Genomic DNA, 27136 nt, shown 5'->3' with positions numbered 1-27136 from the left:
CAACTACAGAGAGCTCTCACTCGCTCAAAGGAGTCAGTGCCTTTTGACGCAGAACGAAAACCAAAAATCTCCCAACTACTGCCAATGCTTTCAAAACTAGCATATCAGACGTGATTTTCATCAGGATGCTATTTGATCCACACTAGTAATTCAAAACCCAAGATCCAGATCATTCATATATATATATATGTATATATATATATATATTTATATATATATATATATATACATATATATAATATTGTGTATTTATATATGCAAACAATTATTGTACTTCATTTCGGTACAAGAATGCCAAATCAGCCACTCCTCATAGAAGGCGATGACAATCTGAGGCCACTTCATATTCGCCTCCTTTGCTTATCAGCAGCATCTCTCTTCTTCGATTTGCTCTCATCGGATTCACTATCAGATAAAGATTTCCTTTTTGGACAATCGTTTTCTTTACCAGCTTTTCGAGAATGAAGAAGTGCTTCAATTAATTCTGGACAATCTAAATTTTCTCCTGGTACCCAAGTATTATCGGCATCTGTAAACCCCTTCCACTTCACGAAATAGTTCACTACACAATGGTTCAGTACTTTTTCTACCACAAATTCTTCAGGCTCAGCCTCTTCAGCTCTTTTACTCTTTCCATTCTGTTTTTTTTTTCCCATTTTTTGCAATGTAGTTTTATTGGAGGCCATTTTTAAAATTTAATCGGAGACTTGAAGCGCGCTCAGATGCTCAGGGCCGCGGATTCTGCAGAGTTTCCCGCCTGTGTGCTTCAGCTCAGCCACATCCTAGAGGAGGGGTTCCTCTGACATTTTTTTTTTTTGGTTCTTTTTTTTCGGAGCTGGGGACCGAACCCTCCTCTGACATTTTTAAAGTCTATTTTTAGGGTTGGGTATTTAACTCAGTCGTAGGGCACATGCCTAGCAAGCACAAGGCCCTGGGTTCGATCCTTAGCTCTGGGGAAGGAAAAAAAAAGACAGAATAAAAGTTGTAAAGTCGGGCTGGAAGGATGGCTTAGTGGTTAAGAGCACTGACTGCTCTTCCAGAGGTTCTGAGTTCAAATCCCAGCAACGACATGGTGTCTCACAGCCATCTGTAGTGAGATCTGATGCCCTCTTCTGGTGTGTCTGAAGACAGCTACAGTGTACTTATATATAAGAAATACATCTTTTTAAAAAAGTTGTAAAGTCTATTTCTGTTTGTTGGTTTGGTTTGGTTTGGTTTGGGATGGGTTTTTTAAGGTTGCTTTGTTGTTTTGGTTTCTGTTGGTTTGTTACGCACATGGTCTCACTGTGTATCCCTGCTGTCCTGAAATCACTGGCTCCTGAGCTCCTGAGCTCCTGAGCTCCTGATTTTGATTGCCTGGCAAGAGCTCTACCACTGAGTTAAATCCCCAACCCCCAAAAGCCTACAGCACCCGGTATCCCAGGTGGTCTCCCATCCACGTACTAAGCATGCCCGACCCTGCTTAGCTTCCGAGATCAGACGAGATCGGGCGCGTTCAGGGTGGTATGGCTGTAGGCTCTTCTGACATTTTTTTAAAGGAATATAAAACTATTCATTGACACAGCCAGAATACGGCAGATACATAGGTGAATGCGAGCAACAAACCAGTGAACTGAGCGCAGGACCCCAGTTGAAGAAATCAGAGAAAGGACTAAAAGAGCTTGAAGGGACTTGAGACCCCATATGAACAACACCACCAACCAACCAGAGCTTCCAGGGACTAAACCACAGCAGGACTTAATGTCCAACCTCAGCTCTAACCATGATTCTACTTCCACATCAAACAGATTCCATGAATCATAACCTTTTAGTACAGATTTTAACTTCCTACAAAGGAATGGTTCAACCAGAGGAACCTTTACACAGAACAGCTGACTCGGACCTGCCTCTGTAGATCAGCTGGCCTCTTAAATCACAGCTCCACCTGCCTCTAGAGTTCTGGCATTAAAGGTGCACACCACCACACTAGGCCAAGTCTTGTTGTTAAATCAAGCTACTACTTTGTTTAATTCCGTTTTCTGAAGGTGGAGTTGGTATGAAAATAAACTACTGTATTTATTTGATAATACATCAATTCTGATGGGCTTGCTTTTAAACTATCCAATACATTACAGACTCTGCTTAATCTGAAAGGTTATGGTTTCAGGAAAATGTTCAGGCTGATGGCCTCTCATCAACCTGTGTTTTCACGTTCAGCTCTTTTGAGTATTAAAATCAAGCTAAAACAGACAGGTTATGTAAGTGTTTTATGCATACACTGCATACAAAGAAACGCACACACACACACACACACACACACACACACACACACACACAAACCAGAATGGTCCTTCAGTGTCCCAGTTAAAAATAAGTTCTGACTTGGGTCATGACTGTAAAATCTCCCCAGTGTTTAAGAAAAGCTGTTCTTCAAGCCGAGGAAATACAACATGGTGTCAAGTACTCTACTGTTACAGGAAGCAACTACAGAGAGCTCTCACTCGCTCAAAGGAGTCAGTGCCTTTTGACGCAGAACGAAAACCAAAAATCTCCCAACTACTGCCAATGCTTTCAAAACTAGCATATCAGACGTGATTTTCATCAGGATGCTATTTGATCCACACTAGTAATTCAAAACCCAAGATCCAGATCATTCATATATATATATATATGTATATATATATATATATATATATATTATATACATATATATAATATTGTGTATTTATATATGCAAACAATTATTGTACTTCATTTCGGTACAAGAATGCCAAATCAGCCACTCCTCATAGAAGGCGATGACAATCTGAGGCCACTTCATATTCGCCTCCTTTGCTTATCAGCAGCATCTCTCTTCTTCGATTTGCTCTCATCGGATTCACTATCAGATAAAGATTTCCTTTTTGGACAATCGTTTTCTTTACCAGCTTTTCGAGAATGAAGAAGTGCTTCAATTAATTCTGGACAATCTAAATTTTCTCCTGGTACCCAAGTATTATCGGCATCTGTAAACCCCTTCCACTTCACGAAATAGTTCACTACACAATGGTTCAGTACTTTTTCTACCACAAATTCTTCAGGCTCAGCCTCTTCAGCTCTTTTACTCTTTCCATTCTGTTTTTTTTTTCCCATTTTTTGCAATGTAGTTTTATTGGAGGCCATTTTTAAAATTTAATCGGAGACTTGAAGCGCGCTCAGATGCTCAGGGCCGCGGATTCTGCAGAGTTTCCCGCCTGTGTGCTTCAGCTCAGCCACATCCTAGAGGAGGGGTTCCTCTGACATTTTTTTTTTTTGGTTCTTTTTTTTTGGAGCTGGGGACCGAACCCTCCTCTGACATTTTTAAAGTCTATTTTTAGGGTTGGGTATTTAACTCAGTCGTAGGGCACATGCCTAGCAAGCACAAGGCCCTGGGTTCGATCCTTAGCTCTGGGGAAGGAAAAAAAAAGACAGAATAAAAGTTGTAAAGTCGGGCTGGAAGGATGGCTTAGTGGTTAAGAGCACTGACTGCTCTTCCAGAGGTTCTGAGTTCAAATCCCAGCAACGACATGGTGTCTCACAGCCATCTGTAGTGAGATCTGATGCCCTCTTCTGGTGTGTCTGAAGACAGCTACAGTGTACTTATATATAAGAAATACATCTTTTTAAAAAAGTTGTAAAGTCTATTTCTGTTTGTTGGTTTGGTTTGGTTTGGTTTGGGATGGGTTTTTTAAGGTTGCTTTGTTGTTTTGGTTTCTGTTGGTTTGTTACGCACATGGTCTCACTGTGTATCCCTGCTGTCCTGAAATCACTGGCTCCTGAGCTCCTGAGCTCCTGAGCTCCTGATTTTGATTGCCTGGCAAGAGCTCTACCACTGAGTTAAATCCCCAACCCCCAAAAGCCTACAGCACCCGGTATCCCAGGTGGTCTCCCATCCACGTACTAAGCATGCCCGACCCTGCTTAGCTTCCGAGATCAGACGAGATCGGGCGCGTTCAGGGTGGTATGGCTGTAGGCTCTTCTGACATTTTTTTAAAGGAATATAAAACTATTCATTGACACAGCCAGAATACGGCAGATACATAGGTGAATGCGAGCAACAAACCAGTGAACTGAGCGCAGGACCCCAGTTGAAGAAATCAGAGAAAGGACTAAAAGAGCTTGAAGGGACTTGAGACCCCATATGAACAACACCACCAACCAACCAGAGCTTCCAGGGACTAAACCACAGCAGGACTTAATGGCCAACCTCAGCTCTAACCATGATTCTACTTCCACATCAAACAGATTCCATGAATCATAACCTTTTAGTACAGATTTTAACTTCCTACAAAGGAATGGTTCAACCAGAGGAACCTTTACACAGAACAGCTGACTCGGACCTGCCTCTGTAGATCAGCTGGCCTCTTAAATCACAGCTCCACCTGCCTCTAGAGTTCTGGCATTAAAGGTGCACACCACCACACTAGGCCAAGTCTTGTTGTTAAATCAAGCTACTACTTTGTTTAATTCCGTTTTCTGAAGGTGGAGTTGGTATGAAAATAAACTACTGTATTTATTTGATAATACATCAATTCTGATGGGCTTGCTTTTAAACTATCCAATACATTACAGACTCTGCTTAATCTGAAAGGTTATGGTTTCAGGAAAATGTTCAGGCTGATGGCCTCTCATCAACCTGTGTTTTCACGTTCAGCTCTTTTGAGTATTAAAATCAAGCTAAAACAGACAGGTTATGTAAGTGTTTTATGCATACACTGCATACAAAGAAACGCACACACATACACACACACACACACACACACACACACAAACCAGAATGGTCCTTCTGTGTCCCAGTTAAAAATAAGTTCTGACTTGGGTCATGACTGTAAAATCTCCCCAGTGTTTAAGAAAAGCTGTTCTTCAAGCCGAGGAAATACAACATGGTGTCAAGTACTCTACTGTTACAGGAAGCAACTACAGAGAGCTCTCACTCGCTCAAAGGAGTCAGTGCCTTTTGACGCAGAACGAAAACCAAAAATTTCCCAACTACTGCCAATGCTTTCAAAACTAGCATATCAGACGTGATTTTCATCAGGATGCTATTTGATCCACACTAGTAATTCAAAACCCAAGATCCAGATCATTCATATATATATATATATATATATATATATATATATATATATATATATGTATATAATATATATACATATATATATAATATTGTGTATTTATATATGCAAACAATTATTGTACTTCATTTCGGTACAAGAATGCCAAATCAGCCACTCCTCATAGAAGGCGATGACAATCTGAGGCCACTTCATATTCGCCTCCTTTGCTTCTCAGCAGCATCTCTCTTCTTCGATTTGCTCTCATCGGATTCACTATCAGATAAAGATTTCCTTTTTGGACAATCGTTTTCTTTACCAGCTTTTCGAGAATGAAGAAGTGCTTCAATTAATTCTGGACAATCTAAATTTTCTCCTGTACCCAAGTATTATCGGCATCTGTAAACCCCTTCCACTTCACGAAATAGTTCACTACACAATGGTTCAGTACTTTTTCTACCACAAATTCTTCAGGCTCAGCCTCTTCAGCTCTTTTACTCTTTCCATTCTGTTTTTTTTTCCCATTTTTTGCAATGTAGTTTTATTGGAGGCCATTTTTAAAATTTAATCGGAGACTTGAAGCGCGCTCAGATGCTCAGGGCCGGGGATTCTGCAGAGTTTCCCGCCTGTGTGCTTCAGCTCAGCCACATCCTAGAGGAGGGGTTCCTCTGACATTTTTTTTTTTTGGTTCTTTTTTTTCGGAGCTGGGGACCGAACCCTCCTCTGACATTTTTAAAGTCTATTTTTAGGGTTGGGGATTTAACTCAGTCGTAGGGCACATGCCTAGCAAGCACAAGGCCCTGGGTTCGATCCTTAGCTCTGGGGAAGGAAAAAAAAAGACAGAATAAAAGTTGTAAAGTCGGGCTGGAAGGATGGCTTAGTGGTTAAGAGCACTGACTGCTCTTCCAGAGGTTCTGAGTTCAAATCCCAGCAACGACATGGTGTCTCACAGCCATCTGTAGTGAGATCTGATGCCCTCTTCTGGTGTGTCTGAAGACAGCTACAGTGTACTTATATATAAGAAATACATCTTTTTTAAAAAGTTGTAAAGTCTATTTCTGTTTGTTGGTTTGGTTTGGGATGGGTTTTTTAAGGTTGCTTTGTTGTTTTGGTTTCTGTTGGTTTGTTACGCACATGGTCTCACTGTGTATCCCTGCTGTCCTGAAATCACTGGCTCCTGAGCTCCTGAGCTCCTGAGCTCCTGATTTTGATTGCCTGGCAAGAGCTCTACCAGTGAGTTAAATCCCCAACCCCCAAAAGCCTACAGCACCCGGTATCCCAGGTGGTCTCCCATCCACGTACTAAGCATGCCCGACCCTGCTTAGCTTCCGAGATCAGACGAGATCGGGCGCGTTCAGGGTGGTATGGCTGTAGGCTCTTCTGACATTTTTTTAAAGGAATATAAAACTATTCATTGACACAGCCAGAATACGGCAGATACATAGGTGAATGCGAGCAACAAACCAGTGAACTGAGCGCAGGACCCCAGTTGAAGAAATCAGAGAAAGGACTAAAAGAGCTTGAAGGGACTTGAGACCCCATATGAACAACACCACCAACCAACCAGAGCTTCCAGGGACTAAACCACAGCAGGACTTAATGGCCAACCTCAGCTCTAACCATGATTCTACTTCCACATCAAACAGATTCCATGAATCATAACCTTTTAGTACAGATTTTAACTTCCTACAAAGGAATGGTTCAACCAGAGGAACCTTTACACAGAACAGCTGACTCGGACCTGCCTCTGTAGATCAGCTGGCCTCTTAAATCACAGCTCCACCTGCCTCTAGAGTTCTGGCATTAAAGGTGCACACCACCACACTAGGCCAAGTCTTGTTGTTAAATCAAGCTACTACTTTGTTTAATTCCGTTTTCTGAAGGTGGAGTTGGTATGAAAATAAACTACTGTATTTATTTGATAATACATCAATTCTGATGGGCTTGCTTTTAAACTATCCAATACATTACAGACTCTGCTTAATCTGAAAGGTTATGGTTTCAGGAAAATGTTCAGGCTGATGGCCTCTCATCAACCTGTGTTTTCACGTTCAGCTCTTTTGAGTATTAAAATCAAGCTAAAACAGACAGGTTATGTAAGTGTTTTATGCATACACTGCATACAAAGAAACGCACAAACACACACACACACACACACACACACACACACACACACACACAAACCAGAATGGTCCTTCTGTGTCCCAGTTAAAAATAAGTTCTGACTTGGGTCATGACTGTAAAATCTCCCCAGTGTTTAAGAAAAGCTGTTCTTCAAGCCGAGGAAATACAACATGGTGTCAAGTACTCTACTGTTACAGGAAGCAACTACAGAGAGCTCTCACTCGCTCAAAGGAGTCAGTGCCTTTTGACGCAGAACGAAAACCAAAAATCTCCCAACTACTGCCAATGCTTTCAAAACTAGCATATCAGACGTGATTTTCATCAGGATGCTATTTGATCCACACTAGTAATTCAAAACCCAAGATCCAGATCATTCATATATATATATATATATATATATATATATATATATATATATTATATACATATATATATATAATATTGTGTATTTATATATGCAAACAATTATTGTACTTCATTTCGGTACAAGAATGCCAAATCAGCCACTCCTCATAGAAGGCGATGACAATCTGAGGCCACTTCATATTCGCCTCCTTTGCTTATCAGCAGCATCTCTCTTCTTCGATTTGCTCTCATCGGATTCACTATCAGATAAAGATTTCCTTTTTGGACAATCGTTTTCTTTACCAGCTTTTCGAGAATGAAGAAGTGCTTCAATTAATTCTGGACAATCTAAATTTTCTCCTGGTACCCAAGTATTATCGGCATCTGTAAACCCCTTCCACTTCACGAAATAGTTCACTACACAATGGTTCAGTACTTTTTCTACCACAAATTCTTCAGGCTCAGCCTCTTCAGCTCTTTTACTCTTTCCATTCTGTTTTTTTTTCCCATTTTTTGCAATGTAGTTTTATTGGAGGCCATTTTTAAAATTTAATCAGAGACTTGAAGCGCGCTCAGATGCTCAGGGCCGCGGATTCTGCAGAGTTTCCCGCCTGTGTGCTTCAGCTCAGCCACATCCTAGAGGAGGGGTTCCTCTGACATTTTTTTTTTTTTGGTTCTTTTTTTTCGGAGCTGGGGACCGAACCCTCCTCTGACATTTTTAAAGTCTATTTTTAGGGTTGGGTATTTAACTCAGTCGTAGGGCACATGCCTAGCAAGCACAAGGCCCTGGGTTCGATCCTTAGCTCTGGGGAAGGAAAAAAAAAGACAGAATAAAAGTTGTAAAGTCGGGCTGGAAGGATGGCTTAGTGGTTAAGAGCACTGACTGCTCTTCCAGAGGTTCTGAGTTCAAATCCCAGCAACGACATGGTGTCTCACAGCCATCTGTAGTGAGATCTGATGCCCTCTTCTGGTGTGTCTGAAGACAGCTACAGTGTACTTATATATAAGAAATACATCTTTTTAAAAAAGTTGTAAAGTCTATTTCTGTTTGTTGGTTTGGTTTGGTTTGGTTTGGGATGGGTTTTTTAAGGTTGCTTTGTTGTTTTGGTTTCTGTTGGTTTGTTATGCACATGGTCTCACTGTGTATCCCTGCTGTCCTGAAATCACTGGCTCCTGAGCTCCTGAGCTCCTGAGCTCCTGATTTTGATTGCCTGGCAAGAGCTCTACCACTGAGTTAAATCCACAACCCCCAAAAGCCTACAGCACCCGGTATCCCAGGTGGTCTCCCATCCACGTACTAAGCATGCCCGACCCTGCTTAGCTTCCGAGATCAGACGAGATCGGGCGCGTTCAGGGTGGTATGGCTGTAGGCTCTTCTGACATTTTTTTAAAGGAATATAAAACTATTCATTGACACAGCCAGAATACGGCAGATACATAGGTGAATGCGACCAACAAACCAGTTAACTGAGCGCAGGACCCCAGTTGAAGAAATCAGAGAAAGGACTAAAAGAGCTTGAAGGGACTTGAGACCCCATATGAACAACACCACCAACCAACCAGAGCTTCCAGGGACTAAACCACAGCAGGACTTAATGGCCAACATCAGCTCTAACCATGATTCTACTTCTACATCAAACAAATTCCATGAATCATAACCTTTTAGTACAGATTTTAACTTCCTACAAAGGAATGGTTCAACAAGAGGAACCTTTACACAGAACAGCTGACTCGGACCTGCCTCTGTATATCAGCTGGCCTCTTAAATCACAGCTCCACCTGCCTCTAGAGTTCTGGCATTAAAGGTGCACACCACCACACTAGGCCAAGTCTCGTTGTTAAATCAAGCTACTACTTTGTTTAATTCCGTTTTTTGAAGGTGGAGTTGGTATGAAAATAAACTACTGTATTTATTTGATAATACATCAATTCTGATGGGCTTGCTTTTAAACTATCCAATACATTACAGACTCTGCTTAATCCGAAAGGTTATGGTTTCAGGAAAATGTTCAGGCTGATGGCCTCTCATCAACCTGTGTTTTCACGTTCAGCTCTTTTGAGTATTAAAAGCAAGCTAAAACAGACAGGTTATGTAAGTGTTTTATGCATACACTGCATACAAACAAACGCACACACACACACACACACACACACACACACACACACACACAAACCAGAATGGTCCTTCTGTGTCCCAGTTAAAAATAAGTTCTGACTTGGGTCATGACTGTAAAATCTCCCCAGTGTTTAAGAAAAGCTGTTCTTCAAGCCGAGGAAATACAACATGGTGTCAAGTACTCTACTGTTACAGGAAGCAACTACAGAGAGCTCTCACTCGCTCAAAGGAGTCAGTGCCTTTTGACGCAGAACGAAAACCAAAAATCTCCCAACTACTGCCAATGCTTTCAAAACTAGCATATCAGACGTGATTTTCATCAGGAATCTATTTGATCCACACTAGTAATTCAAAACCCAAGATCCAGATCATTCATATATATATATATATATATATATATATATATATATATGTATGTATATATATATTATATACATATATATATAATATTGTGTATTTATATATGCAAACAATTATTGTACTTCATTTCGGTACAAGAATGCCAAATCAGCCACTCCTCATAGAAGGAGATGACAATCTGAGGCCACTTCATATTCGCCTCCTTTGCTTATCAGCAGCATCTCTCTTCTTCGATTTGCTCTCATCGGATTCACTATCAGATAAAGATTTCCTTTTTGGACAATCGTTTTCTTTACCAGCTTTTCGAGAATGAAGAAGTGCTTCAATTAATTCTGGACAATCTAAATTTTCTCCTGGTACCCAAGTATTATCGGCATCTGTAAACCCCTTCCACTTCACGAAATAGTTCACTACACAATGGTTCAGTACTTTTTCTACCACAAATTCTTCAGGCTCAGCCTCTTCAGCTCTTTTACTCTTTCCATTCTGTTTTTTTTTCCCATTTTTTGCAATGTAGTTTTATTGGAGGCCATTTTTAAAATTTAATCGGAGACTTGAAGCGCGCTCAGATGCTCAGGGCCGCGGATTCTGCAGAGTTTCCCGCCTGTGTGCTTCAGCTCAGCCACATCCTAGAGGAGGGGTTCCTCTGACATTTTTTTTTTTTTTGGTTCTTTTTTTTCGGAGCTGGGGACCGAACCCTCCTCTGACATTTTTAAAGTCTATTTTTAGGGTTGGGTATTTAACTCAGTCGTAGGGCACATGCCTAGCAAGCACAAGGCCCTGGGTTCGATCCTTAGCTCTGGGGAAGGAAAAAAAAAGACAGAATAAAAGTTGTAAAGTCGGGCTGGAAGGATGGCTTAGTGGTTAAGAGCACTGACTGCTCTTCCAGAGGTTCTGAGTTCAAATCCCAGCAACGACATGGTGTCTCACAGCCATCTGTAGTGAGATCTGATGCCCTCTTCTGGTGTGTCTGAACAGCTACAGTGTACTTATATATAAGAAATACATCTTTTTAAAAAAGTTGTAAAGTCTATTTCTGTTTGTTGGTTTGGTTTGGTTTGGTTTGGGATGGGTTTTTTAAGGTTGCTTTGTTGTTTTGGTTTCTGTTGGTTTGTTACGCACATGGTCTCACTGTGTATCCCTGCTGTCCTGAAATCACTGGCTCCTGAGCTCCTGAGCTCCTGAGCTCCTGATTTTGATTGCCTGGCAAGAGCTCTACCACTGAGTTAAATCCACAACCCCCAAAAGCCTACAGCACCCGGTATCCCAGGTGGTCTCCCATCCACGTACTAAGCATGCCCGACCCTGCTTAGCTTCCGAGATCAGACGAGATCGGGCGCGTTCAGGGTGGTATGGCTGTAGGCTCTTCTGACATTTTTTTAAAGGAATATAAAACTATTCATTGACACAGCCAGAATACGGCAGATACATAGGTGAATGCGAGCAACAAACCAGTTAACTGAGCGCAGGACCCCAGTTGAAGAAATCAGAGAAAGGACTAAAAGAGCTTGAAGGGACTTGAGACCCCATATGAACAACACCACCAACCAACCAGAGCTTCCAGGGACTAAACCACAGCAGGACTTAATGGCCAACATCAGCTCTAACCATGATTCTACTTCTACATCAAACAGATTCCATGAATCATAACCTTTTAGTACAGATTTTAACTTCCTACAAAGGAAAGGTTCAACAAGAGGAACCTTTACACAGAACAGCTGACTCGGACCTGCCTCTGTATATCAGCTGGCCTCTTAAATCACAGCTCCACCTGCCTCTAGAGTTCTGGCATTAAAGGTGCACACCACCACACTAGGCCAAGTCTCGTTGTTAAATCAAGCTACTACTTTGTTTAATTCCGTTTTTTGAAGGTGGAGTTGGTATGAAAATAAACTACTGTATTTATTTGATAATACATCAATTCTGATGGGCTTGCTTTTAAACTATCCAATACATTACAGACTCTGCTTAATCCGAAAGGTTATGGTTTCAGGAAAATGTTCAGGCTGATGGCCTCTCATCAACCTGTGTTTTCACGTTCAGCTCTTTTGAGTATTAAAAGCAAGCTAAAACAGACAGGTTATGTAAGTGTTTTATGCATACACTGCATACAAACAAACGCACACACACACACACACACACACACACACACACACACACACACACACACACAAACCAGAATGGTCCTTCTGTGTCCCAGTTAAAAATAAGTTCTGACTTGGGTCATGACTGTAAAATCTCCCCAGTGTTTAAGAAAAGCTGTTCTTCAAGCCGAGGAAATACAACATGGTGTCAAGTACTCTACTGTTACAGGAAGCAACTACAGAGAGCTCTCACTCGCTCAAAGGAGTCAGTGCCTTTTGACGCAGAACGAAAACCAAAAATCTCCCAACTACTGCCAATGCTTTCAAAACTAGCATATCAGACGTGATTTTCATCAGGAATCTATTTGATCCACACTAGTAATTCAAAACCCAAGATCCAGATCATTCATATATATATATATATATATATATATATGTATGTATGTATATATATATTATATACATATATATATAATATTGTGTATTTATATATGCAAACAATTATTGTACTTCATTTCGGTACAAGAATGCCAAATCAGCCACTCCTCATAGAAGGAGATGACAATCTGAGGCCACTTCATATTCGCCTCCTTTGCTTATCAGCAGCATCTCTCTTCTTCGATTTGCTCTCATCGGATTCACTATCAGATAAAGATTTCCTTTTTGGACAATCGTTTTCTTTACCAGCTTTTCGAGAATGAAGAAGTGCTTCAATTAATTCTGGACAATCTAAATTTTCTCCTGGTACCCAAGTATTATCGGCATCTGTAAACCCCTTCCACTTCACGAAATAGTTCACTACACAATGGTTCAGTACTTTTTCTACCACAAATTCTTCAGGCTCAGCCTCTTCAGCTCTTTTACTCTTTCCATTCTGTTTTTTTTTCCCATTTTTTGCAATGTAGTTTTATTGGAGGCCATTTTTAAAATTTAATCGGAGACTTGAAGCGCGCTCAGATGCTCAGGGCCGCGGATTCTGCAGAGTTTCCCGCCTGTGTGCTTCAGCTCAGCCACATCCTAGAGTAGGGGTTCCTCTGACATTTTTTTTTTTTTTGGTTCTTTTTTTTCGGAGCTGGGGACCGAACCCTCCTCTGACATTTTTAAAGTCTATTTTTAGGGTTGGGTATTTAACTCAGTCGTAGGGCACATGCCTAGCAAGCACAAGGCCCTGGGTTCGATCCTTAGCTCTGGGGAAGGAAAAAAAAAGACAGAATAAAAGTTGTAAAGTCGGGCTGGAAGGATGGCTTAGTGGTTAAGAGCACTGACTGCTCTTCCAGAGGTTCTGAGTTCAAATCCCAGCAACGACATGGTGTCTCACAGCCATCTGTAGTGAGATCTGATGCCCTCTTCTGGTGTGTCTGAGACAGCTACAGTGTACTTATATATAAGAAATACATCTTTTTAAAAAAGTTGTAAAGTCTATTTCTGTTTGTTGGTTTGGTTTGGTTTGGTTTGGGATGGGTTTTTTAAGGTTGCTTTGTTGTTTTGGTTTCTGTTGGTTTGTTACGCACATGGTCTCACTGTGTATCCCTGCTGTCCTGAAATCACTGGCTCCTGAGCTCCTGAGCTCCTGAGCTCCTGATTTTGATTGCCTGGCAAGAGCTCTACCACTGAGTTAAATCCCCAACCCCCAAAAGCCTACAGCACCCGGTATCCCAGGTGGTCTCCCATCCACGTACTAAGCATGCCCGACCCTGCTTAGCTTCCGAGATCAGACGAGATCGGGCGCGTTCAGGGTGGTATGGCTGTAGGCTCTTCTGACATTTTTTTAAAGGAATATAAAACTATTCATTGACACAGCCAGAATACGGCAGATACATAGGTGAATGCGAGCAACAAACCAGTTAACTGAGCGCAGGACCCCAGTTGAAGAAATCAGAGAAAGGACTAAAAGAGCTTGAAGGGACTTGAGACCCCATATGAACAACACCACCAACCAACCAGAGCTTCCAGGGACTAAACCACAGCAGGACTTAATGGCCAACATCAGCTCTAACCATGATTCTACTTCTACATCAAACAGATTCCATGAATCATAACCTTTTAGTACAGATTTTAACTTCCTACAAAGGAATGGTTCAACAAGAGGAACCTTTACACAGAACAGCTGACTCGGACCTGCCTCTGTATATCAGCTGGCCTCTTAAATCACAGCTCCACCTGCCTCTGGAGTTCTGGCATTAAAGGTGCACACCACCACACTAGGCCAAGTCTCGTTGTTAAATCAAGCTACTACTTTGTTTAATTCCGTTTTTTGAAGGTGGAGTTGGTATGAAAATAAACTACTGTATTTATTTGATAATACATCAATTCTGATGGGCTTGCTTTTAAACTATCCAATACATTACAGACTCTGCTTAATCCGAAAGGTTATGGTTTCAGGAAAATGTTCAGGCTGATGGCCTCTCATCAACCTGTGTTTTCACGTTCAGCTCTTTTGAGTATTAAAAGCAAGCTAAAACAGACAGGTTATGTAAGTGTTTTATGCATACACTGCATACAAACAAACGCACACACACACACACACACACACACACACACACACACACACACACAAACCAGAATGGTCCTTCTGTGTCCCAGTTAAAAATAAGTTCTGACTTGGGTCATGACTGTAAAATCTCCCCAGTGTTTAAGAAAAGCTGTTCTTCAAGCCGAGGAAATACAACATGGTGTCAAGTACTCTACTGTTACAGGAAGCAACTACAGAGAGCTCTCACTCGCTCAAAGGAGTCAGTGCCTTTTTACGCAGAACGAAAACCAAAAATCTCCCAACTACTGCCAATGCTTTCAAAACTAGCATATCAGACGTGATTTTCATCAGGAATCTATTTGATCCACACTAGTAATTCAAAACCCAAGATCCAGATCATTCATATATATATATATATATATATATATATGTATATATATATTATATACATATATATATAATATTGTGTATTTATATATGCAAACAATTATTGTACTTCATTTCGGTACAAGAATGCCAAATCAGCCACTCCTCATAGAAGGAGATGACAATCTGAGGCCACTTCATATTCGCCTCCTTTGCTTATCAGCAGCATCTCTCTTCTTCGATTTGCTCTCATCGGATTCACTATCAGATAAAGATTTCCTTTTTGGACAATCGTTTTCTTTACCAGCTTTTCGAGAATGAAGAAGTGCTTCAATTAATTCTGGACAATCTAAATATTCTCCTGGTACCCAAGTATTATCGGCATCTGTAAACCACTTCCACTTCACGAAATAGTTCACTACACAATGGTTCAGTACTTTTTCTACCACAAATTCTTCAGGCTCAGCCTCTTCAGCTCTTTTACTCTTTCCATTCTGTTTTTTTTTTTCCCATTTTTTGCAATGTAGTTTTATTGGAGGCCATTTTTAAAATTTAATCGGAGACTTGAAGCGCGCTCAGATGCTCAGGGCCGCGGATTCTGCAGAGTTTCCCGCCTGTGTGCTTCAGCTCAGCCACATCCTAGAGGAGGGGTTCCTCTGACATTTTTTTTTTTTTGGTTCTTTTTTTTCGGAGCTGGGGACCGAACCCTCCTCTGACATTTTTAAAGTCTATTTTTAGGGTTGGGTATTTAACTCAGTCGTAGGGCACATGCCTAGCAAGCACAAGGCCCTGGGTTCGATCCTTAGCTCTGGGGAAGGAAAAAAAAAGACAGAATAAAAGTTGTAAAGTCGGGCTGAAAGGATGGCTTAGTGGTTAAGAGCACTGACTGCTCTTCCAGAGGTTCTGAGTTCAAATCCCAGCAACGACATGGTGTCTCACAGCCATCTGTAGTGAGATCTGATGCCCTCTTCTGGTGTGTCTGAGACAGCTACAGTGTACTTATATATAAGAAATACATCTTTTTAAAAAAGTTGTAAAGTCTATTTCTGTTTGTTGGTTTGGTTTGGTTTGGTTTGGGATGGGTTTTTTAAGGTTGCTTTGTTGTTTTGGTTTCTGTTGGTTTGTTACGCACATGGTCTCACTGTGTATCCCTGCTGTCCTGAAATCACTGGCTCCTGAGCTCCTGAGCTCCTGAGCTCCTGAGCTCCTGAGCTCCTGAGCTCCTGAGCTCCTGAGCTCCTGAGCTCCTGAGCTCCTGAGCTCCTGAGCTCCTGAGCTCCTGAGCTCCTGAGCTCCTGAGCTCCTGAGCTCCTGAGCTCCTGAGCTCCTGAGCTCCTGAGCTCCTGAGCTCCTGAGCTCCTGAGCTCCTGAGCTCCTGAGCTCCTGAGCTCCTGAGCTCCTGAGCTCCTGAGCTCCTGAGCTCCTGAGCTCCTGAGCTCCTGAGCTCCTGAGCTCCTGAGCTCCTGAGCTCCTGAGCTCCTGAGCTCCTGAGCTCCTGAGCTCCTGAGCTCCTGAGCTCCTGAGCTCCTGAGCTCCTGAGCTCCTGAGCTCCTGAGCTCCTGAGCTCCTGAGCTCCTGAGCTCCTGAGCTCCTGAGCTCCTGAGCTCCTGAGCTCCTGAGCTCCTGAGCTCCTGAGCTCCTGAGCTCCTGAGCTCCTGAGCTCCTGAGCTCCTGAGCTCCTGAGCTCCTGAGCTCCTGAGCTCCTGAGCTCCTGAGCTCCTGAGCTCCTGAGCTCCTGAGCTCCTGAGCTCCTGAGCTCCTGAGCTCCTGAGCTCCTGAGCTCCTGAGCTCCTGAGCTCCTGAGCTCCTGAGCTCCTGAGCTCCTGAGCTCCTGAGCTCCTGAGCTCCTGAGCTCCTGAGCTCCTGAGCTCCTGAGCTCCTGAGCTCCTGAGCTCCTGAGCTCCTGAGCTCCTGAGCTCCTGAGCTCCTGAGCTCCTGAGCTCCTGAGCTCCTGAGCTCCTGAGCTCCTGAGCTCCTGAGCTCCTGAGCTCCTGAGCTCCTGAGCTCCTGAGCTCCTGAGCTCCTGAGCTCCTGAGCTCCTGAGCTCCTGAGCTCCTGAGCTCCTGAGCTCCTGAGCTCCTGAGCTCCTGAGCTCCTGAGCTCCTGAGCTCCTGAGCTCCTGAGCTCCTGAGCTCCTGAGCTCCTGAGCTCCTGAGCTCCTGAGCTCCTGAGCTCCTGAGCTCCTGAGCTCCTGAGCTCCTGAGCTCCTGAGCTCCTGAGCTCCTGAGCTCCTGAGCTCCTGAGCTCCTGAGCTCCTGAGCTCCTGAGCTCCTGAGCTCCTGAGCTCCTGAGCTCCTGAGCTCCTGAGCTCCTGAGCTCCTGAGCTCCTGAGCTCCTGAGCTCCTGAGCTCCTGAGCTCCTGAGCTCCTGAGCTCCTGAGCTCCTGAGCTCCTGAGCTCCTGAGCTCCTGAGCTCCTGAGCTCCTGAGCTCCTGAGCTCCTGAGCTCCTGAGCTCCTGAGCTCCTGAGCTCCTGAGCTCCTGAGCTCCTGAGCTCCTGAGCTCCTGAGCTCCTGAGCTCCTGAGCTCCTGAGCTCCTGAGCTCCTGAGCTCCTGAGCTCCTGAGCTCCTGAGCTCCTGAGCTCCTGAGCTCCTGAGCTCCTGAGCTCCTGAGCTCCTGAGCTCCTGAGCTCCTGAGCTCCTGAGCTCCTGAGCTCCTGAGCTCCTGAGCTCCTGAGCTCCTGAGCTCCTGAGCTCCTGAGCTCCTGAGCTCCTGAGCTCCTGAGCTCCTGAGCTCCTGAGCTCCTGAGCTCCTGAGCTCCTGAGCTCCTGAGCTCCTGAGCTCCTGAGCTCCTGAGCTCCTGAGCTCCTGAGCTCCTGAGCTCCTGAGCTCCTGAGCTCCTGAGCTCCTGAGCTCCTGAGCTCCTGAGCTCCTGAGCTCCTGAGCTCCTGAGCTCCTGAGCTCCTGAGCTCCTGAGCTCCTGAGCTCCTGAGCTCCTGAGCTCCTGAGCTCCTGAGCTCCTGAGCTCCTGAGCTCCTGAGCTCCTGAGCTCCTGAGCTCCTGAGCTCCTGAGCTCCTGATTTTGATTGCCTGGCAAGAGCTCTACCACTGAGTTAAATCCCCAACCCCCAAAAGCCTACAGCACCCGGTATCCCAGGTGGTCTCCCATCCACGTACTAAGCATGCCCGACCCTGCTTAGCTTCCGAGATCAGACGAGATCGGGCGCGTTCAGGGTGGTATGGCTGTAGGCTCTTCTGACATTTTTTTAAAGGAATATAAAACTATTCATTGACACAGCCAGAATACGGCAGATACATAGGTGAATGCGAGCAACAAACCAGTGAACTGAGCGCAGGACCCCAGTTGAAGAAATCAGAGAAAGGACTAAAAGAGCTTGAAGGGACTTGAGACCCCATATGAACAACACCACCAACCAACCAGAGCTTCCAGGGACTAAACCACAGCAGGACTTAATGGCCAACCTCAGCTCTAACCATGATTCTACTTCCACATCAAACAGATTCCATGAATCATAACCTTTTAGTACAGATTTTAACTTCCTACAAAGGAATGGTTCAACCAGAGGAACCTTTACACAGAACAGCTGACTCGGACCTGCCTCTGTAGATCAGCTGGCCTCTTAAATCACAGCTCCACCTGCCTCTAGAGTTCTGGCATTAAAGGTGCACACCACCACACTAGGCCAAGTCTTGTTGTTAAATCAAGCTACTACTTTGTTTAATTCCGTTTTCTGAAGGTGGAGTTGGTATGAAAATAAACTACTGTATTTATTTGATAATACATCAATTCTGATGGGCTTGCTTTTAAACTATCCAATACATTACAGACTCTGCTTAATCTGAAAGGTTATGGTTTCAGGAAAATGTTCAGGCTGATGGCCTCTCATCAACCTGTGTTTTCACGTTCAGCTCTTTTGAGTATTAAAATCAAGCTAAAACAGACAGGTTATGTAAGTGTTTTATGCATACACTGCATACAAAGAAACGCACACACACACACACACACACACACACACACACACACACAAACCAGAATGGTCCTTCTGTGTCCCAGTTAAAAATAAGTTCTGACTTGGGTCATGACTGTAAAATCTCCCCAGTGTTTAAGAAAAGCTGTTCTTCAAGCCGAGGAAATACAACATGGTGTCAAGTACTCTACTGTTACAGGAAGCAACTACAGAGAGCTCTCACTCGCTCAAAGGAGTCAGTGCCTTTTGACGCAGAACGAAAACCAAAAATCTCCCAACTACTGCCAATGCTTTCAAAACTAGCATATCAGACGTGATTTTCATCAGGATGCTATTTGATCCACACTAGTAATTCAAAACCCAAAATCCAGATCATTCATATATATATATATATATATATGTATGTATATATATTATATACATATATATATAATATTGTGTATTTATATATGCAAACAATTATTGTACTTCATTTCGGTACAAGAATGCCAAATCAGCCACTCCTCATAGAAGGAGATGACAATCTGAGGCCACTTCATATTCGCCTCCTTTGCTTATCAGCAGCATCTCTCTTCTTCGATTTGCTCTCATCGGATTCACTATCAGATAAAGATTTCCTTTTTGGACAATCGTTTTCTTTACCAGCTTTTCGAGAATGAAGAAGTGCTTCAATTAATTCTGGACAATCTAAATTTTCTCCTGGTACCCAAGTATTATCGGCATCTGTAAACCCCTTCCACTTCACGAAATAGTTCACTACACAATGGTTCAGTACTTTTTCTACCACAAATTCTTCAGGCTCAGCCTCTTCAGCTCTTTTACTCTTTCCATTCTGTTTTTTTTTTTCCCATTTTTTGCAATGTAGTTTTATTGGAGGCCATTTTTAAAATTTAATCGGAGACTTGAAGCGTGCTCAGATGCTCAGGGCCGCGGATTCTGCAGAGTTTCCCGCCTGTGTGCTTCAGCTCAGCCACATCCTAGAGGAGGGGTTCCTCTGACATTTTTTTTTTTTTGGTTCTTTTTTTTCGGAGCTGGGGACCGAACCCTCCTCTGACATTTTTAAAGTCTATTTTTAGGGTTGGGTATTTAACTCAGTCGTAGGGCACATGCCTAGCAAGCACAAGGCCCTGGGTTCGATCCTTAGCTCTGGGGAAGGAAAAAAAAAGACAGAATAAAAGTTGTAAAGTCGGGCTGGAAGGATGGCTTAGTGGTTAAGAGCACTGACTGCTCTTCCAGAGGTTCTGAGTTCAAATCCCAGCAACGACATGGTGTCTCACAGCCATCTGTAGTGAGATCTGATGCCCTCTTCTGGTGTGTCTGAAGACAGCTACAGTGTACTTATATATAAGAAATACATCTTTTTTAAAAAGTTGTAAAGTCTATTTCTGTTTGTTGGTTTGGTTTGGTTTGGTTTGGGATGGGTTTTTTAAGGTTGCTTTGTTGTTTTGGTTTCTGTTGGTTTGTTACGCACATGGTCTCACTGTGTATCCCTGCTGTCCTGAAATCACTGGCTCCTGAGCTCCTGAGCTCCTGAGCTCCTGATTTTGATTGCCTGGCAAGAGCTCTACCACTGAGTTAAATCCCCAACCCCCAAAAGCCTACAGCACCCGGTATCCCAGGTGGTCTCCCATCCACGTACTAAGCATGCCCGACCCTGCTTAGCTTCCGAGATCAGACGAGATCGGGCGCGTTCAGGGTGGTATGGCTGTAGGCTCTTCTGACATTTTTTTAAAGGAATATAAAACTATTCATTGACACAGCCAGAATACGGCAGATACATAGGTGAATGCGAGCAACAAACCAGTGAACTGAGCGCAGGACCCCAGTTGAAGAAATCAGAGAAAGGACTAAAAGAGCTTGAAGGGACTTGAGACCCCATATGAACAACACCACCAACCAACCAGAGCTTCCAGGGACTAAACCACAGCAGGACTTAATGGCCAACATCAGCTCTAACCATGATTCTACTTCTACATCAAACAGATTCCATGAATCATAACCTTTTAGTACAGATTTTAACTTCCTACAAAGGAATGGTTCAACAAGAGGAACCTTTACACAGAACAGCTGACTCGGACCTGCCTCTGTATATCAGCTGGCCTCTTAAATCACAGCTCCACCTGCCTCTAGAGTTCTGGCATTAAAGGTGCACACCACCACACTAGGCCAAGTCTCGTTGTTAAATCAAGCTACTACTTTGTTTAATTCCGTTTTTTGAAGGTGGAGTTGGTATGAAAATAAACTACTGTATTTATTTGATAATACATCAATTCTGATGGGCTTGCTTTTAAACTATCCAATACATTACAGACTCTGCTTAATCCGAAAGGTTATGGTTTCAGGAAAATGTTCAGGCTGATGGCCTCTCATCAACCTGTGTTTTCACGTTCAGCTCTTTTGAGTATTAAAAGCAAGCTAAAACAGACAGGTTATGTAAGTGTTTTATGCATACACTGCATACAAACAAACACACACACACACACACACACACACACACACACACACACACACACAAACCAGAATGGTCCTTCTGTGTCCCAGTTAAAAATAAGTTCTGACTTGGGTCATGACTGTAAAATCTCCCCAGTGTTTAAGAAAAGCTGTTCTTCAAGCCGAGGAAATACAACATGGTGTCAAGTACTCTACTGTTACAGGAAGCAACTACAGAGAGCTCTCACTCGCTCAAAGGAGTCAGTGCCTTTTGACGCAGAACGAAAACCAAAAATCTCCCAACTACTGCCAATGCTTTCAAAACTAGCATATCAGACGTGATTTTCATCAGGAATCTATTTGATCCACACTAGTAATTCAAAACCCAAGATCCAGATCATTCATATATATATATATATATATATATATATGTATGTATATATATATTATATACATATATATATAATATTGTGTATTTATATATGCAAACAATTATTGTACTTCATTTCGGTACAAGAATGCCAAATCAGCCACTCCTCATAGAAGGAGATGACAATCTGAGGCCACTTCATATTCGCCTCCTTTGCTTATCAGCAGCATCTCTCTTCTTCGATTTGCTCTCATCGGATTCACTATCAGATAAAGATTTCCTTTTTGGACAATCGTTTTCTTTACCAGCTTTTCGAGAATGAAGAAGTGCTTCAATTAATTCTGGACAATCTAAATTTTCTCCTGGTACCCAAGTATTATCGGCATCTGTAAACCCCTTCCACTTCACGAAATAGTTCACTACACAATGGTTCAGTACTTTTTCTACCACAAATTCTTCAGGCTCAGCCTCTTCAGCTCTTTTACTCTTTCCATTCTGTTTTTTTTTTTCCCATTTTTTGCAATGTAGTTTTATTGGAGGCCATTTTTAAAATTTAATCGGAGACTTGAAGCGTGCTCAGATGCTCAGGGCCGCGGATTCTGCAGAGTTTCCCGCCTGTGTGCTTCAGCTCAGCCACATCCTAGAGGAGGGGTTCCTCTGACATTTTTTTTTTTTTGGTTCTTTTTTTTCGGAGCTGGGGACCGAACCCTCCTCTGACATTTTTAAAGTCTATTTTTAGGGTTGGGTATTTAACTCAGTCGTAGGGCACATGCCTAGCAAGCACAAGGCCCTGGGTTCGATCCTTAGCTCTGGGGAAGGAAAAAAAAAGACAGAATAAAAGTTGTAAAGTCGGGCTGGAAGGATGGCTTAGTGGTTAAGAGCACTGACTGCTCTTCCAGAGGTTCTGAGTTCAAATCCCAGCAACGACATGGTGTCTCACAGCCATCTGTAGTGAGATCTGATGCCCTCTTCTGGTGTGTCTGAAGACAGCTACAGTGTACTTATATATAAGAAATACATCTTTTTAAAAAAGTTGTAAAGTCTATTTCTGTTTGTTGGTTTGGTTTGGTTTGGTTTGGGATGGGTTTTTTAAGGTTGCTTTGTTGTTTTGGTTTCTGTTGGTTTGTTACGCACATGGTCTCACTGTGTATCCCTGCTGTCCTGAAATCACTGGCTCCTGAGCTCCTGAGCTCCTGAGCTCCTGATTTTGATTGCCTGGCAAGAGCTCTACCACTGAGTTAAATCCCCAACCCCCAAAAGCCTACAGCACCCGGTATCCCAGGTGGTCTCCCATCCACGTACTAAGCATGCCCGACCCTGCTTAGCTTCCGAGATCAGACGAGATCGGGCGCGTTCAGGGTGGTATGGCTGTAGGCTCTTCTGACATTTTTTTAAAGGAATATAAAACTATTCATTGACACAGCCAGAATACGGCAGATACATAGGTGAATGCGAGCAACAAACCAGTTAACTGAGCGCAGGACCCCAGTTGAAGAAATCAGAGAAAGGACTAAAAGAGCTTGAAGGGACTTGAGACCCCATATGAACAACACCACCAACCAACCAGAGCTTCCAGGGACTAAACCACAGCAGGACTTAATGGCCAACATCAGCTCTAACCATGATTCTACTTCTACATCAAACAGATTCCATGAATCATAACCTTTTAGTACAGATTTTAACTTCCTACAAAGGAATGGTTCAACAAGAGGAACCTTTACACAGAACAGCTGACTCGGACCTGCCTCTGTATATCAGCTGGCCTCTTAAATCACAGCTTCACCTGCCTCTGGAGTTCTGGCATTAAAGGTGCACACCACCACACTAGGCCAAGTCTCGTTGTTAAATCAAGCTACTACTTTGTTTAATTCCGTTTTTTGAAGGTGGAGTTGGTATGAAAATAAACTACTGTATTTATTTGATAATACATCAATTCTGATGGGCTTGCTTTTAAACTATCCAATACATTACAGACTCTGCTTAATCCGAAAGGTTATGGTTTCAGGAAAATGTTCAGGCTGATGGCCTCTCATCAACCTGTGTTTTCACGTTCAGCTCTTTTGAGTATTAAAAGCAAGCTAAAACAGACAGGTTATGTAAGTGTTTTATGCATACACTGCATACAAACAAACGCACACACACACACACACACACACACACACACACACACACACACAAACCAGAATGGTCCTTCTGTGTCCCAGTTAAAAATAAGTTCTGACTTGGGTCATGACTGTAAAATCTCCCCAGTGTTTAAGAAAAGCTGTTCTTCAAGCCGAGGAAATACAACATGGTGTCAAGTACTCTACTGTTACAGGAAGCAACTACAGAGAGCTCTCACTCGCTCAAAGGAGTCAGTGCCTTTTTACGCAGAACGAAAACCAAAAATCTCCCAACTACTGCCAATGCTTTCAAAACTAGCATATCAGACGTGATTTTCATCAGGAATCTATTTGATCCACACTAGTAATTCAAAACCCAAGATCCAGATCATTCATATATATATATATATATATATATATGTATATATATATTATATACATATATATATAATATTGTGTATTTATATATGCAAACAATTATTGTACTTCATTTCGGTACAAGAATGCCAAATCAGCCACTCCTCATAGAAGGAGATGACAATCTGAGGCCACTTCATATTCGCCTCCTTTGCTTATCAGCAGCATCTCTCTTCTTCGATTTGCTCTCATCGGATTCACTATCAGATAAAGATTTCCTTTTTGGACAATCGTTTTCTTTACCAGCTTTTCGAGAATGAAGAAGTGCTTCAATTAATTCTGGACAATCTAAATATTCTCCTGGTACCCAAGTATTATCGGCATCTGTAAACCACTTCCACTTCACGAAATAGTTCACTACACAATGGTTCAGTACTTTTTCTACCACAAATTCTTCAGGCTCAGCCTCTTCAGCTCTTTTACTCTTTCCATTCTGTTTTTTTTTTTCCCATTTTTTGCAATGTAGTTTTATTGGAGGCCATTTTTAAAATTTAATCGGAGACTTGAAGCGCGCTCAGATGCTCAGGGCCGCGGATTCTGCAGAGTTTCCCGCCTGTGTGCTTCAGCTCAGCCACATCCTAGAGGAGGGGTTCCTCTGACATTTTTTTTTTTTTGGTTCTTTTTTTTCGGAGCTGGGGACCGAACCCTCCTCTGACATTTTTAAAGTCTATTTTTAGGGTTGGGTATTTAACTCAGTCGTAGGGCACATGCCTAGCAAGCACAAGGCCCTGGGTTCGATCCTTAGCTCTGGGGAAGGAAAAAAAAAGACAGAATAAAAGTTGTAAAGTCGGGCTGAAAGGATGGCTTAGTGGTTAAGAGCACTGACTGCTCTTCCAGAGGTTCTGAGTTCAAATCCCAGCAACGACATGGTGTCTCACAGCCATCTGTAGTGAGATCTGATGCCCTCTTCTGGTGTGTCTGAGACAGCTACAGTGTACTTATATATAAGAAATACATCTTTTTAAAAAAGTTGTAAAGTCTATTTCTGTTTGTTGGTTTGGTTTGGTTTGGTATGGGATGGGTTTTTTAAGGTTGCTTTGTTGTTTTGGTTTCTGTTGGTTTGTTACGCACATGGTCTCACTGTGTATCCCTGCTGTCCTGAAATCACTGGCTCCTGAGCTCCTGAGCTCCTGAGCTCCTGAGCTCCTGAGCTCCTGAGCTCCTGAGCTCCTGAGCTCCTGAGCTCCTGAGCTCCTGAGCTCCTGAGCTCCTGAGCTCCTGAGCTCCTGAGCTCCTGAGCTCCTGAGCTCCTGAGCTCCTGAGCTCCTGAGCTCCTGAGCTCCTGAGCTCCTGAGCTCCTGAGCTCCTGAGCTCCTGAGCTCCTGAGCTCCTGAGCTCCTGAGCTCCTGAGCTCCTGAGCTCCTGAGCTCCTGAGCTCCTGAGCTCCTGAGCTCCTGAGCTCCTGAGCTCCTGAGCTCCTGAGCTCCTGAGCTCCTGAGCTCCTGAGCTCCTGAGCTCCTGAGCTCCTGAGCTCCTGAGCTCCTGAGCTCCTGAGCTCCTGAGCTCCTGAGCTCCTGAGCTCCTGAGCTCCTGAGCTCCTGAGCTCCTGAGCTCCTGAGCTCCTGAGCTCCTGAGCTCCTGAGCTCCTGAGCTCCTGAGCTCCTGAGCTCCTGAGCTCCTGAGCTCCTGAGCTCCTGAGCTCCTGAGCTCCTGAGCTCCTGAGCTCCTGAGCTCCTGAGCTCCTGAGCTCCTGAGCTCCTGAGCTCCTGAGCTCCTGAGCTCCTGAGCTCCTGAGCTCCTGAGCTCCTGAGCTCCTGAGCTCCTGAGCTCCTGAGCTCCTGAGCTCCTGAGCTCCTGAGCTCCTGAGCTCCTGAGCTCCTGAGCTCCTGAGCTCCTGAGCTCCTGAGCTCCTGAGCTCCTGAGCTCCTGAGCTCCTGAGCTCCTGAGCTCCTGAGCTCCTGAGCTCCTGAGCTCCTGAGCTCCTGAGCTCCTGAGCTCCTGAGCTCCTGAGCTCCTGAGCTCCTGAGCTCCTGAGCTCCTGAGCTCCTGAGCTCCTGAGCTCCTGGGCTCCTGGGCTCCTGGGCTCCTGGGCTCCTGGGCTCCTGGGCTCCTGAGCTCCTGGGCTCCTGGGCTCCTGAGCTCCTGAGCTCCTGAGCTCCTGAGCTCCTGAGCTCCTGAGCTCCTGAGCTCCTGAGCTCCTGAGCTCCTGAGCTCCTGAGCTCCTGAGCTCCTGATTTTGATTGCCTGGCAAGAGCTCTACCACTGAGTTAAATCCCCAACCCCCAAAAGCCTACAGCACCCGGTATCCCAGGTGGTCTCCCATCCACGTACTAAGCATGCCCGACCCTGCTTAGCTTCCGAGATCAGACGAGATCGGGCGCGTTCAGGGTGGTATGGCTGTAGGCTCTTCTGACATTTTTTTAAAGGAATATAAAACTATTCATTGACACAGCCAGAATACGGCAGATACATAGGTGAATGCGAGCAACAAACCAGTGAACTGAGCGCAGGACCCCAGTTGAAGAAATCAGAGAAAGGACTAAAAGAGCTTGAAGGGACTTGAGACCCCATATGAACAACACCACCAACCAACCAGAGCTTCCAGGGACTAAACCACAGCAGGACTTAATGGCCAACCTCAGCTCTAACCATGATTCTACTTCCACATCAAACAGATTCCATGAATCATAACCTTTTAGTACAGATTTTAACTTCCTACAAAGGAATGGTTCAACCAGAGGAACCTTTACACAGAACAGCTGACTCGGACCTGCCTCTGTAGATCAGCTGGCCTCTTAAATCACAGCTCCACCTGCCTCTAGAGTTCTGGCATTAAAGGTGCACACCACCACACTAGGCCAAGTCTTGTTGTTAAATCAAGCTACTACTTTGTTTAATTCCGTTTTCTGAAGGTGGAGTTGGTATGAAAATAAACTACTGTATTTATTTGATAATACATCAATTCTGATGGGCTTGCTTTTAAACTATCCAATACATTACAGACTCTGCTTAATCTGAAAGGTTATGGTT

At 43.6% G+C, this 27136-nt stretch overlaps 10 non-coding genes across 10 annotated transcripts; all 10 read right to left on the bottom strand.

Moving 5' to 3' along the window:
• Positions 1–1399: 1399 nt before the first annotated feature.
• On the bottom strand, positions 1400–1517 carry LOC134481458 (5S ribosomal RNA). Its single transcript, XR_010056895.1, has one exon. It is a non-coding gene; the product is annotated as a 5S ribosomal RNA (ribosomal RNA).
• Positions 1518–3854: 2337 nt separating this feature from the next.
• LOC134481457 (5S ribosomal RNA) lies at positions 3855–3972 on the bottom strand. The gene has a single exon (XR_010056894.1). It is a non-coding gene; the product is annotated as a 5S ribosomal RNA (ribosomal RNA).
• Positions 3973–6309: 2337 nt separating this feature from the next.
• Positions 6310–6427, bottom strand: LOC134481456 (5S ribosomal RNA). Its single transcript, XR_010056893.1, has one exon. It is a non-coding gene; the product is annotated as a 5S ribosomal RNA (ribosomal RNA).
• Positions 6428–8774: 2347 nt separating this feature from the next.
• Positions 8775–8892, bottom strand: LOC134481455 (5S ribosomal RNA). The gene has a single exon (XR_010056892.1). It is a non-coding gene; the product is annotated as a 5S ribosomal RNA (ribosomal RNA).
• Positions 8893–11242: 2350 nt separating this feature from the next.
• LOC134481454 (5S ribosomal RNA) lies at positions 11243–11360 on the bottom strand. Its single transcript, XR_010056891.1, has one exon. It is a non-coding gene; the product is annotated as a 5S ribosomal RNA (ribosomal RNA).
• A 2355-nt stretch (positions 11361–13715) lies between these two features.
• Positions 13716–13833, bottom strand: LOC134481453 (5S ribosomal RNA). Its single transcript, XR_010056890.1, has one exon. It is a non-coding gene; the product is annotated as a 5S ribosomal RNA (ribosomal RNA).
• A 4158-nt stretch (positions 13834–17991) lies between these two features.
• Positions 17992–18109, bottom strand: LOC134481452 (5S ribosomal RNA). The gene has a single exon (XR_010056889.1). It is a non-coding gene; the product is annotated as a 5S ribosomal RNA (ribosomal RNA).
• A 2333-nt stretch (positions 18110–20442) lies between these two features.
• LOC134481451 (5S ribosomal RNA) lies at positions 20443–20560 on the bottom strand. The gene has a single exon (XR_010056888.1). It is a non-coding gene; the product is annotated as a 5S ribosomal RNA (ribosomal RNA).
• A 2345-nt stretch (positions 20561–22905) lies between these two features.
• On the bottom strand, positions 22906–23023 carry LOC134481450 (5S ribosomal RNA). Its single transcript, XR_010056887.1, has one exon. It is a non-coding gene; the product is annotated as a 5S ribosomal RNA (ribosomal RNA).
• A 3370-nt stretch (positions 23024–26393) lies between these two features.
• LOC134481449 (5S ribosomal RNA) lies at positions 26394–26511 on the bottom strand. The gene has a single exon (XR_010056886.1). It is a non-coding gene; the product is annotated as a 5S ribosomal RNA (ribosomal RNA).
• Between the last annotated feature and the right edge of the window lie 625 nt (positions 26512–27136).

The sequence above is a fragment of the Rattus norvegicus genome, chromosome 12, assembly GCF_036323735.1.
Source record: "Rattus norvegicus strain BN/NHsdMcwi chromosome 12, GRCr8, whole genome shotgun sequence".
NCBI classification, from domain to species: domain Eukaryota; kingdom Metazoa; phylum Chordata; class Mammalia; order Rodentia; family Muridae; genus Rattus; species Rattus norvegicus.
The sequence above is the reverse complement of the archived record's forward strand: the minus strand, read 5'-3'. Positions and strand labels throughout refer to the sequence as shown.